Source organism: Solanum verrucosum, unplaced genomic scaffold, assembly GCF_900185275.1.
Source record: "Solanum verrucosum unplaced genomic scaffold, falcon-dt-bn FXZP01000287.1, whole genome shotgun sequence".
NCBI classification, from domain to species: domain Eukaryota; kingdom Viridiplantae; phylum Streptophyta; class Magnoliopsida; order Solanales; family Solanaceae; genus Solanum; species Solanum verrucosum.
The window spans coordinates 1,773,903-1,787,257 of NW_026020292.1; the positions used below are offsets into that span (position 1 = coordinate 1,773,903).

General features: G+C 36.3%; 1 protein-coding gene and 1 pseudogene across 2 annotated transcripts in view; both read left to right on the top strand.

Moving 5' to 3' along the window:
• The window catches only part of LOC125834552 (probable disease resistance protein At4g27220), a 259,136-nt pseudogene that overhangs the window by 141,932 nt on the left and 103,849 nt on the right, over positions 1–13,355 (top strand).
• The window catches only part of LOC125834553 (auxin response factor 8-like), a 771,942-nt gene that overhangs the window by 41,672 nt on the left and 716,915 nt on the right, over positions 1–13,355 (top strand). The window contains exon 1 of one of the 2 annotated variants that reach the window (XM_049513681.1): positions 9,480–9,485. The exons of the other annotated variant lie outside the window; for it this stretch is intronic. The gene's annotated coding sequence lies outside the window, so the exon portion shown is untranslated. Of the gene's footprint in view, positions 1–9,479; positions 9,486–13,355 lie in introns of those variants that run through there. 2 annotated transcript variants of the gene reach the window in all.

A 13,355-nucleotide genomic window follows, 5' to 3' on the forward strand; every position in this document is an offset into this window, starting at 1 on the left:
GTTCAAGTTCAATGTCACGCCCCGAGCCAACACCCTGGGCGGGATCGGCACTCGGAGACCATTTCTGGCCCCAAGCGAACCCTTGGTCTGGCTTTCTTAACTCAGCGAAAACCTAACTCAACAGAAAACTCAATGCAAACGCAAGGTTACAAAACAACTTAACTTATAACATCTGGCCACAATGGCAACTCGAGTCTCAAAATAGGATATTTACATATATACATACAAAGATGAGAGACTCAAAACTAACTGACTGATTGTCTGTCTATGAAGCCTCTAAAGTACTGAGATGGATGTTGGGATAGACCCCACAACATCCTAATAAAACAAAACTTAAGAATGCAAATTAATCGAGTCCTCTGGAAAGCAAGGAGGCTCACCACTGACTCTGAACTGCTCAGCTGGATCAACGACGTGCAGAATGCTGATCCGGGGTACCTGTATCTGCATCGTCATAAGATGCAGGCCAACTGGCATTAGTACATTGAATGTACGAGTATGCGAGCTGGAGAACTAAACAACATAGGCTAGAAGGAAATCTGGAAGAAACTGAATAGCTTACCCGGCTCAACTCAACCTGACTAACTTATTTCAATATAAGGCAATTTAAAACAAGTGCGATATAGAGAAAGACTGCTTTAAACATGCTATAAACTCTGAGTGTATACAAAGATACAATAAGCCTGAGATGTATATAGAAATACAATGATCTGATGTATATAAAAATACAACAATTTATGTGTATGAAAATACAATAACTACTGTGGGAGTTTCTCTAACCGACAACCATCACTTAAGAGCTATAGTGATGATACAACGATCGACCTCACGCTGCCAGAGCATCTTACACCCGGCCAAAGGTATAAGACTTGAACTGCCTAATGGATCCACTAGTCTATCTGGAAAAGGATTCATCTAAAAAGTATGATCTTTTTCTACCCATGGTGGCTAACATGGTTCTATGGGGGCTATGGGTTCTTTGAACGCTCCCCCAATTCGGTGCCCGATACTACTCCCAAAAATGTACTGGCTCTTATGTTTTTAAAACATATGATTTCCTGCTGATTGAGATAATTACTCAAAAACTAGCCGGAAGGCTCTTTGGAAATCTCAGTTTCCAACCTTGTTTAAATGTAAAAACATTTCTTTAAAACTTCTTTGGGAATACATAGTTCCCTAATAACTTTGAGAAATGAACTCAACTTTATGTGCTTGACTTAACTTGAAACTCTATACTCTTTACTCGACTTGAAACTTGAGCCTTAGAATGAAGTTAAAACGTTCAATAAAGACTCTTGAACAACTCTAAAGACTTGCTTGGACTTACTTCTTAACTTGCTTAACTTGACTCTAACTTCACTTGACTTTGATCCAAACTCGCCTCGAATTGAATCATGGATTCAAGGTATATGATCGCATGTTTATAGATGAGTTCGGGAGGTTTAAATGTACATTAGAGTGTTGGAAACAACTAGGAAACATAGGTAAAATACCTAGGAACATGCATGAGAAAGTGTGGAAAGAAAGGGAGAACATGGCGTCCTTGGCGCTCTGCAAGGCGCGGAGCACCAGCCCTGGAAGCTCAGAAGGCACCTGCTGGCGCTCTGAGAGGCGCGCCGCCCCAAGGGCTGGACTTCAGAGTCCCCTTTGGGGCGCGCTGGCAGGCGTGACGCGCCAGACCATTCCCAGAAAACCCGACTTTTATCCCTCTTTTCTTCCACTCTAAACCTCTCTAATCTCAATGGATTCAACCCCAAACACTGAGGATCATAAAACCTCTCAATATACAAGAGATTCAACTCAAATACACAACCAAATCATGTCCCACCACCAACAATAACTTCAACAACACAATCAAAAACTTCAACAACACAACCCAACAACTTCAACAACATATCCAATCTTTCTCAATAATAATGAGTTTGGTGTGTGGGGGAAAGGATCAACCCACACTAAGAACTCACATACCTTGATAGGGATCTCCCCCGACGAAAATCCATGCTGATCTTGACGAATCTTTGCTTGATCTTCCCTTTCTCCTCTTCTTCTCCTCTTATTCTCTTCTTCTCTTCATTCAAGCCCTAGCTTTCTCTCTTTTAAAATGGGATAAAAATGATCCAAAATCAGCCTAACACACAATATAATCCCAAAATAAAAACTAGGGAAAAGACCAAAATGCCCTTAAAATTTCCGGACGGATCCCTGCCAACTTCCCAACTTTCAAAGGGCATAACTCACTCATACGAACTTGGAATCGAGTAATGACGCCATATCTTCAAAACGAACACTACAGCCTCTAACTCTAAGTCATGGGTTGGGTAATTCTTCTCATGAACCTTCAACTGTCTGGAGGCATAAGCTATAACCTTTTCATTCTGCATTAAGACACAACCCAAACCAATTCTAGATGCATCACAATACACCACAAGACCTTGAGTACCTTCTGGTAGCGTCAAAACTGGAGTTGTAATCAACCTTTGTTTCAATTCTTGAAAGCTTTTCTCACAAGCTTCAGACCATTGAAATTTCACTGTCTTCTGAGTCAACTTTGTCAAAGGAGATGCAATAGACGAGAACCTCTCAACAAACCTTCTATAATAGCCAGCTAAACCTAAGAAACTCCTAATTTCAGTTGGAGATGTGGGTCTAGGCCAATTCTGCACTGCCTCAATTTTTTGAGTATCAACTTTAATTCCATCGCCGGACATAATGTGGCCTAGGAATGCCACAGACTTAAGCCAAAACTCACACTTAGAGAACTTGGCATACAATTCCTTATCTTTCAAAGTCTGAAGAACTTTTCTGAGATGACTAGCATGATCTTCTTCATTCCTTGAATAGACTAGTATGTCATCAATGAAGACGATAACAAACGTATCTAAATAAGGTTTGAAGACTCGATTCATCAAGTCCATGAAAGCTGTTGGTGCATTGGTCAAGCCAAAAGACATGACCAAAAACTCATAATGACCGTACCTGGTCCTGAAATCTGTCTTTGGAATATCACATTCCCTTACTCTTAACTGATGATAACCTGATCTGAGATCAATCTTCGAAAAACAAGTGGCACCCTAAAGCTGATCGAAAAAATCATCAATCCTCGGAAGAGGGTACTTGTTCTTGATGGTAACCTTATTCAACTGACGATAGTCTACACACATCCTAAGGGAACCATCCTTCTTTCTCACAAACATGACCGGAGCACCCCAAGGTGAGACACTCGGTCGAATAAAACCCTATTCTAGGAGATCTTTCAACTGCTCTTTCAACTCTTTCAACTCTGCTGGTGCCATTCTGTATGGGGGAATAGAGATAGGACGAGTATCTAGAATAAGATCTATGCCGAAATCTATTTCTCTCTCAGGAGGAATTCCGGGTAGATCATCAGGGAAAACTTCTGGAAACTCTCTTACTACAGGAACTGACTAAAAATGAGGTATCTCAACACTAAAGTCATGAACTCAGACTAAGTGATAGACACAACCCTTCGAAACTAACTTTCTTGCCTTAAGGTATGAAATGAAACCACCCTTAGGCACTGCTGAACTACTACTCCACTCTAAGACTGGCTCATTCGGAAAATGAAACTTGACCACTCGAGTTCTACAGTCTAATGATGCATAACAGGCATGAAGCCAATCCATACCTAGAATGACATCAAAATCTATCATGTCTAACTCAACCAAATCAGCCATGGTGCTCTTGTGATTGATAGAAACAGGACAATCACAATAGACTCTTTCCGCTAGAATAGACTCCCCAACAGGTGTAGAAACACAAAAGGGTTCACAAAGTCTTTCAGGGAGAACATCAAACTTATTTGCAACATAAGGAGTTACAAAAGATAAACTTGCTCCTGGGTCTAGTAAAGCATACACATCAAAAGCAAAGACTTTGATCATACCAGTGACAACATTTGGAGAATTCTCTTGTTCCTGGCGACTGGTGATTGCATAAAGGCGATTTGCTCCTCCACCTACACTAGAAGTAGCTCATCTAGGTGTCGTCCTGTCTGGTGGAACAACTGAAGAAGACTGTGCTTTATTGCCCCCATTACCCTGCCTATTCTTTGGACACTCTCGCATGAAATGTCCATTCTGACCACACCTGAAACAACCAATGGAGCCCTCTCGACAAATACCTGAGTGGTTCCTACAACATTTGGCGCAGGCAGGAGGCTTACTACTCCCTTGCGTCTACCCGAAGATTGTGCTGGTCTAGCCCTGTAGTCCTTTGAATTCTGGCCATAAAATTCACATTTGCATCTGGGTGCAGGTGCTCTAGCAGATGATGGAGCAGGTCCCTTTTGCCTTTGCTGAAAGGAGGAACGGTTTGAATTACCTTTCTGCTGCCCGGACTCATCACCGGTCTTGGCTCTCTTACTTCTGAACTCTTCTCTGTCCCTCAGCTTCTCATCTTCAACCTGTTGTACATAGACTATTAACCTGGATATGTCCATGTCCCCGATAAGCATTGCAGCCCTACCTTCCTTACTTGACAACCGAGACAGCCCAGCAACAAACAAGCTCATTTTATTTCTCATATCCTCCACCATCTCCGGAGTATAGCGGGATAGTTGAGTGAACTTCAGACTGTACTCATGAACACTCAAAGACTCCTGCTTAAGTGTGAGGAACTCACGAACCTTGGCTTCTCTCAATTCTCGAGGAAAGAAATGCCCTAAGAAAGCTTCCTCAAAATCGGCCCAACTCGCAGGTGGTGCATTCTCAGCTCTGCCCTCTTTCCACTGGTCGAACCAAGTTCTAGCAACATCCTTCAATTAATACACAGCTAGTTCAACCCGCTCAGTATCTGCCACATGCATCACATCAAAAATCTTTTTCAACTCCTCAATGAAGTCCTCTGGATCCTCAATAGTGCTCGAACCTATGAAACTCGAAGGATTCATCCCCAAGAACTCACGGATCCCAGAAGTGTCAGCTCCTTCCTGTCGAGCTCCCCTTTGCTGACCCATCTGATTAGTTACAGTTTGACTCAGAATTCTAATTGCCTCTTTGAACTCGGCATTAGAAACTTCCCCTTGATCTTGCACTCCCGAGGCATAAGGTAACTCTTGCTCATCCACATAACATCTAGGAAGACGCCCTCTGCCAACTCTTCGTAAAGGCATGACTATCTGAAAACACGCGCAAGCACGGATTAAAAGGAAACTTTTTAGAGATAAACTCTAACGCACGAGATGAGTATAAAAGAAGTGAGAAATCTTCCTAAATGTTGTAGCCTCCCAATTATAGATGTGACGCGCTTCACACCGACAACTAGGACTCTACAGACACGGCGCCTTCATAGACTCCCTAGGACTCTTGAACTCTGTGCTCTGCTACCAAGTTTGTCAAGACCCGGGCCTACACCCTGGGCGGGACCGGCACTCGGAGACCATTTCTGGCCCCAAGCGAACCCTTGGCCTGGCATTCTTAACTCAGCAGAAACTTAACTCAACAGAAAACTCAATGCAAACGCAAGGTTACAAAATAACTTAACTTATAACATCTGGCAACAATGGCAACTTGACTCTCAAAATAGAATATTTACATATATACATACAAAGATAAGAGATTCAAAACTAACTGACTAACTGTCTGTCTATGAAGCCTCTAAAGTACTGAGATGGATGTTGGGACAGACCCCTCAACATCATAATAAAACAAAACTTCAGAATGCAAAATAAACGAGTCCTCCGGAAAGCAAGGAGGCTCACCACTGACTCTAAACTGCTCAGTTGGATCAACAACGTGCAGGATGCTGATCCGAGGTACCTGTATCTGCATCGTCATAAGATGCAGGCCAACTGACATCAGTACATTGAATGTATGAGTATGCGAGCTGGAGAACTAAGGAACATAGGCTAGAAGGAAATCAGGAAGAAACTGAATAACTTACCTGGCTCAACTCAACCTAACTGACTTCTTTCAATATAAGGCAATTTAAAACAAGTGCGATATAGAGAAAGACTGCTTTAAACATGCTATAAACTCTGAGTGTATACAAAGATACAATAAGCCTGAGATGTATATAGAAATACAATGATCTGATGTATATAAAAATACAATAATTTATGTGTATGAAAATACAATAACTACTGTGGGAGTTTCTCTAACCGACAACCATCACTTAAGAGCTATAGTGATGATACAACGATCGACCTTACGCTACCAGAGCATCTTACACCCGGCCAAAGGTATAAGACTTGAACTGCCTAATGGATCCACTAGTCTATCTGGAAAAGAATTCATCTAAAAAGTATGATCCTTTTCTACCCATGGTGGCTAACATGGTTCTATGGGGGCTATGGGTTCTTTGAACGCTCCCCCAATTCGGTGCTCGATACTACTCCCAAAAATGTACTGGCTCTTATGTTTTTAAAACATATGATTTCCTGCTGATTGAGATAATTACTCAAAAACTAGCCGGAAGGCTCTTTGGAAATCTCAGTTTCCAACCTTGTTTAAATGTAAAAACATTTCTTTAAAACTTCTTTGGGAATACATAGTTCCCTAATAACTTTGAGAAATGAACTCAACTTTATGTTCTTGACTTAACTTGAAACTCTATACTCTTTACTCGACTTGAAACTTGAGCCTTAGAATGAAGTTAAAACGTTCAATAAAGACTCTTGAACAACTCTAAAGACTTGCTTGGACTTACTTCTTAACTTGCTTAACTTGACTCTAACTTCACTTGACTATGATCCAAACTCGCCTCGAATTGAATCATGGATTCAAGGTATATGATCGCATGTTTATAGATGAGTTCGGGAGGTTTAAATGTACATTAGAGTGTTGGAAACAACTAGGAAACATAGGTAAAATACCTAGGAACATGCATGAGAAAGTGTGGAAAGAAAGGGAGAACATGGCGTCCTTGGCGCGGAGCGCCAGCCCTGGAAGCTCAGAATGCACCTGTTGGCGCTCTGCAAGGCACGAGCGCCAGCCCTTAAAGCTCAGAAGGCACCTGATGGCGCTCTGAGAGACGCGCCGCCCCAAGGGCTGGACTTCAGAGTCCCCTTTGGGGCGCGCTGGCAGGCGCGACGCGCCAGACCATTCCCCAGAAAACCCGACTTTTATCCCTCTTTTCTTCCACTCTAAACCTCTCTAACCTCAATGGATTCAACCCCAAACTCTAAGGATCATAAAACCCTTCAATATACAAGAGATTCAACTCAAATACACAACCAAATCATGTCCCACCACCAACAATAACTTCAACAACAACATCAACAACACAACCAACAACTTCAACAACATATCCAATCTTTCTCAACAGTAATGAGTTTGGTGTGGGGGGGAAAGGATCAACCCACACTAAGAACTCACATACCTTGATAGGGATCACCCCCGACGAAAATCCACGATGATCTTGACGAATCTTTGCTTGATCTTCCCTTTCTCCTCTTCTTCTCCTATTATTCTCTTCTTCTCTTCACTCAAGCCCTAGCTTTCTCTCTTTTAAAATGGGATAAAAATGATCCAAAATCAGCCTAACACACAATATAACCCCAAAAGAAAAACTAGGGAAAAGACCAAACTGCCCTTAAAATTTCCGGACGGATCCCCTGCCAACTGCCCAAGTTTCAAAGGGAATAACTCGCTCATACAAACTCGGAATCGAGCAAACTCGGCGGCGTTGGAAAGATCATTCCACGAGCTTCGCAACCATAACCGGAAATACTTCTAACTCATCCTGAGATAGGAGTTATGTTTGCTCAAAGTTGGCCAAAAACTCACTTTTTCCCATACTTAGCCAAATTTCCAGAAATTTTAAATTCTTTCCAAAAATGAAAATTTCCCATTTCTAAGCCTCTTCAATTATTTCACATTGCCGGATGTTACATTCAAGTTCAAGTTCTAATTTCAAGTTCAAGTTCTAAGTTCAAGTTCAAATTCTAAGTTCAAGTTCTAAGTTCAAGTTCAATTTCTAATTTCAAGTTCAAGTTCTAATTCTAAGTTCAAGTTCTAAGTTCAAGTTCAATTTCTAATTTCAAGTTCAAGTTTTAATTCTAAATTCAAGTTCAAGTTCAAGTTCTAAGTTCAAGTTCTAATTTCAAGTTCAAGTTCTAAGTTCAAGTTCAAGTTCAAGTTCTAATTTCAAGTTTAATTTCTAAGTTTAAGTTCAAGTTCAAGTTCTAAATTCAAGTTCAAGTTCTAATTTTAAGTTTAAGTTCTAAGTTTAAGTTCAAGTTCTAAGTTCAAGTTCTAGTTCAAGTTCAAGTTCTAATTTCAAGTTCAAATTCTAAGTCCAAGTTCAAGTTCAAGTTCAAGTTCTAAGTTCAAGTTCTAATTTCAAGTTCAAGTTCTAAGTTTAACTTCAAATTCTAAGTTCAAGTTCAAGTTCAAGTTCAAGTTCAAGTTCAAGTTCAAGTTCATGTTCATGTTCATGTTCAAATTCTAAGTTCAACTTCAATAATAATTCAAACTAGTCTTGAAATCACAAATTCAAACTAGTCCTAAAATCCCAAAATCTAACTAGTGCTAAAATACTAAATTCAAACAACTCCTTAAATACCATAATTCAATCTAATCTTACAATTCCAAAATCAAACTAATTAACTCAAGAAATACCGAATTTCAAACAAATCCTAAGATACCCTAATTCAAACAAACCCCAACATTAAAATTTTCATTTCACAATCAACAAACACAATCTAACAATCAAATAATCCCTAATTCAAACTAACCATCAAAAACCCCTAAATCATTCACTTACTAACTAACAATCAATCAAACAAACAATCAATAAAAAAACTAATTCAATACACTAATTAACAAATTCAATACTCAAATTGAAAGAAATTAAAAATAATATTATGAAACCCTAACCTTCAATTAAAGGGGAAGGGCAGTGGATCGAGGTCGGGGTCAGTTGGCCGGCTGCTGATGTTGATTGCTTGGAGCTCGCTGGCAGGAGCAGTTGAGGGAGAGACAGAGCAGCGTCGAAGATGTTGTTGCCGTTCTCCCCGGTGAGAAGAGACGGGAGGGAGCAAGGAGAGAAGAGATGAGAAGAGGAGGGCGGCGGGAGGAGGGCGACGGGAGGAGGGCGGCGGGAGGAGGGCGACGGGAGGAGTTTTCAAAATTAGAGGGTTTGGTCTTTTTTTAAGTCAAAAATAGGAAGGTTAGGTAGATTTAATTTGAGCCATTGGATTAGTTAAGATGAGCGGCTAGGATTTGATCTAGGATTCACTTAAAGGATGGACGGTTAAGATTTAAACTAATGTTTCAAGATTTGGACAAAAAGGGTTATAATTGCAATGAATGAATGGCTAAAATTGCAACTAAAATTGATATAAGAGGCTATAATTGAAAAACGAAATTGGATTGAGGTGGCTAGAATTGCAATGAATTGAATAAGGAAAAGCTAAAATTGAAAGGAATTAGATTAGAATGGACTAAAAATTAAATGATTTCGAGAAAAATTAAAGAAATGCTATCCAATTAAAATACTACAAATATTATAACATTTTATATAATAAAAATCACTTAAATTTTAAAACATTTGAATAAATAATTATTTTGAGTTTTACTTATAATTTTAAAAATATTTTAATAATATTTACGATAATTTTATAAAGCATGCAAACTAAAATATATAATTTTTAGACAAAATCGATTAAAAATTTAAACTCGGAATATTTTTAAAAAAAAACACGTATTTAACCAAATAGCACATCCGAAAGGGTTATAGGTTTGTCAAAATTGGGTGTCAACATACCGACATCGTGAAGTCGATATTATCTAAATAAAATAATTATTTAAATATACTGACCTCTTTAGGTCGGTATTTATTAATTTATTTTAATATAAACTCACCTTTTGAGGTTGATTTTATTAATTAAAATTACATATACATACATACATACATACATACATACATACATACATATTTGCCAAACACATATACAACCCCTCAAACTTGCCCTCATTTTTCATTTTGGCACTCCAACTTAGCCTTGTTCCATTTTAACCCTTAAACTCCATTTTTTGTACCATTTAAACACTTATACTAATTTTTATGATTTGTTTTTATTTATGTTCTTCAATTGCAATTTCTTATTTTTAAAAAAATAGACGTGTCCTGTTAATTAAAAAAATTAAACATTCGCGAACGAACATAAAAATTTTCAAACAATAATATTATTTTTTGATATTTCTGTATTTTTGCATGAAAATAAATTGACGAAAGTTCTTTGATTTTCTTTCTTAAACATTCAATCAAATTAAATAACACTACTTATTTATTTTTTCTTATCATCTAGGCTATCTAAATTTAACGCAAATACTCACTTTTAATTTTTAATATAAATCAATACGAATAAAAAAACCCATCTTCAAAAAGACTCGACTGACTTAGTTAATAACACTACTAAAAAAAGACTCTTGTTCATTGCTAATAACACTACTAAACAATGTTAAAACTCGACTGACTTTGTTAGGTTGTCAGTGATTTTAAAGAAAGAAAACCAACACAATTTCGTCGGTTATTTTTCACACAAAAGTACATAACACTCTTAAAAAGAAATTATTATTTTTTAAAAAGAATTATTTTTTGTTAATTTTTAATTTTTTAACTAAAATTAAATGACACATGTCGATTTAAAATAAGAAGTTGCAATTGAAGAATATATATAAAAATAAATAAATCATAAAAATAGTATTTCGTGTTAAAATGGAACATAAAAAATGGAGTTCAAGGGTTAAAATGGAACAAGGCTAAGATAAAGTGCCAAAATGAAAAATGTGGACAAGTTAGAGAGGTTGTATATGTGTTTGGCCATATATATAATTTAACTACACATCAACAAAAGTTTAATTTAATAAATTTAATTTATCGATCAAGTTAATTTTATAAATTTAAATTATATACCTTCTAATTAATTATATAAATTTAATTTTATTGATCAACAAAAGTTTATCAATATCAAATTTAATATATAAATCTCCTTGAATTGATCATCGGTATTTCTTTAATTGAGAATGTATTTCATATCTGAACCACTAGTATATAAGACTTGATTTGTTAAACTACTCGAGGAATATATATATATATATATATATATATATATATATATATATATATATATATATATATATATATATAATTAATCAACGTATTTCATACTCCGATGAAGTATCCTTTACATGTCATCATAATTAGGAGGTGATCACTACACTTGTACTATCTCGCATTTCATATTGGAATGGATTATATGTTAGCTCTTCACCTCTACTACATTATGACATGAGATATTAAGTTTATGATTAGACGACGGACTGATAGGATTTGTACATTACTCTATAAATATAAGTATAATTATTTCCTAATTCATATCAACGTAGTTTCATACTTTAAATATGGATTATAGATATTTTTTTATTTATTTCATGAATTCTAACATTTTATTTGTAAAAGTATACAAAATTGTTACACTTTTTGAACAATTAATCATAGGTGTAAAATGAAATTTTAATATTATGCACAATAGCAAAATTATGATTAATAGGAATATTTTAAACATACCGACCTTCGGATGTCGCTTTTATTAAAAGTAATTAGATATAATAAAAAATACCGACCTCATGAGGTCGGTATCACATTAAATTTTAAGATAAATAAAAAGTAATCATGTTAATTAAATAATATTAACATCAGGAGGTCGGTATTTTATATTAAATTATTTTTTAACTTATATAAAAGCGTCATTCGGAGGACGATTTATTTAAAGTTAATTGAAAATATTAATTTATTACATACTATTTAATTTTACCGACATCTGGAAGCCGGATTTATAATTTTTATTTTTTTATTTTACACAAAACCATTTTCCGGAAGACGATTTAAATAAAATTAAATCAAAATATTTCTCAATTTTGTTTTTATATGGAGAAATGGGGAAAATCGCGTCTGCTAGTGCAGATATTTTTAAAAAAGCGACGGACAACGTTTCTATGTCCGTCGCTTTTTAAAAAAAAATGTTTGACCAACATTTTGACTAAAAAGCAACAGACTAAGAGACATTGTCCGTCGCTTTCTTAAAATATTTTACCAGATATTTTGACCAATAAGCGACGGACATAAAGATGTTGTCCGTCGCTAATTTAAAAAATAATTAAACAATTAAAATTAATAAAACGACGGACGGCGTGACTTTTTTTATATTAATAAATAATTATTTTTAATAAAAAGCGACGGACTGCGTCACTATCTATATAAAATAATTAATTAGCAAAAATACGCGAAAAAAGCGAGGGACTAAGTGATGCCGTCCGTCGCTTTTTAAAAAAATTAAAAAAACAATATTTTAATTAAAAAGCGACGGACTAAGAGACGCTGTCCCTCGCTTTTTAAAAATGTTTGACTAGATATTTTGACCAAAAAGCGACGGACTGAGAGATGCCGACCGTCGCTTTTTTTAAAAACTAATTAATAAAATATAATAAATTAAAACGACGGACAGCGTGGTTATTGTTTAATTTATAAATAATTATTTTTAATAAAAAGCGACGGACGACATCTCTTAGTCTGTCGCTTCTTTGGAGCGACGCTGTCCGTCGCTTTTTCTTTCGTCGTTTTTTAGCAGTTTTTTAGTAGTGAATTTGTTTATGTGGGATCCATCAGGAAATTCGAGAAATTGCTCATCTCTAGAGAGCTATGGGTTTCAAATGCATGTCTGATTTTGGATATGATGAGCTTTGTGATGATTATGAAGAAGTGACAGATTTCCGAAATTTGAGTTATGACAATTCACATCCTGTTAATATCAAAATATAGTCTAAATAGTGATGTTGTGCAACAAGTCCAGTATGTTTGAGAAGTGATCTTTGTGTGTTTTGTAACTATAAGAGAATGCATGCCGATGTGTGTGTTTGGAAGGAGTATCGTGTTAAGGAGTCTTGAACATATTTACATCAATATTATCTTCCTAATGATCAGTTTGTCTATTCTTTTGCATGTGAAATAAACACTACCAAAAAAAGGTCAAAAGCCAAAAAAAGATGTCAGATTTTAAAAAATATTTTAACTTATTTTTTTTAAAAAAAAATTGACCTCTAGATGTTGATATTTTGCAAACATAAATATATTTGTAGAGTATAAATAAGAAAATGGAAACTATTAAACCGACAAGCATCAATGGTCTAGTGATCATAAACATATTGCCTAATTCAGTGGCGGAGCCAGGAATTTCACAAAGGGTGTCCACTAGTGAGATTCGAACACACGAGCACTACCTCATTCCAAGGAGGTGAAATCACTGGGCTACAATAGCTTGTTGTGTTAAGGGTGTTCAAAATATGTTATTTTAATCATTTCGTGTAATATGTTACTTGTATATACAACATTTT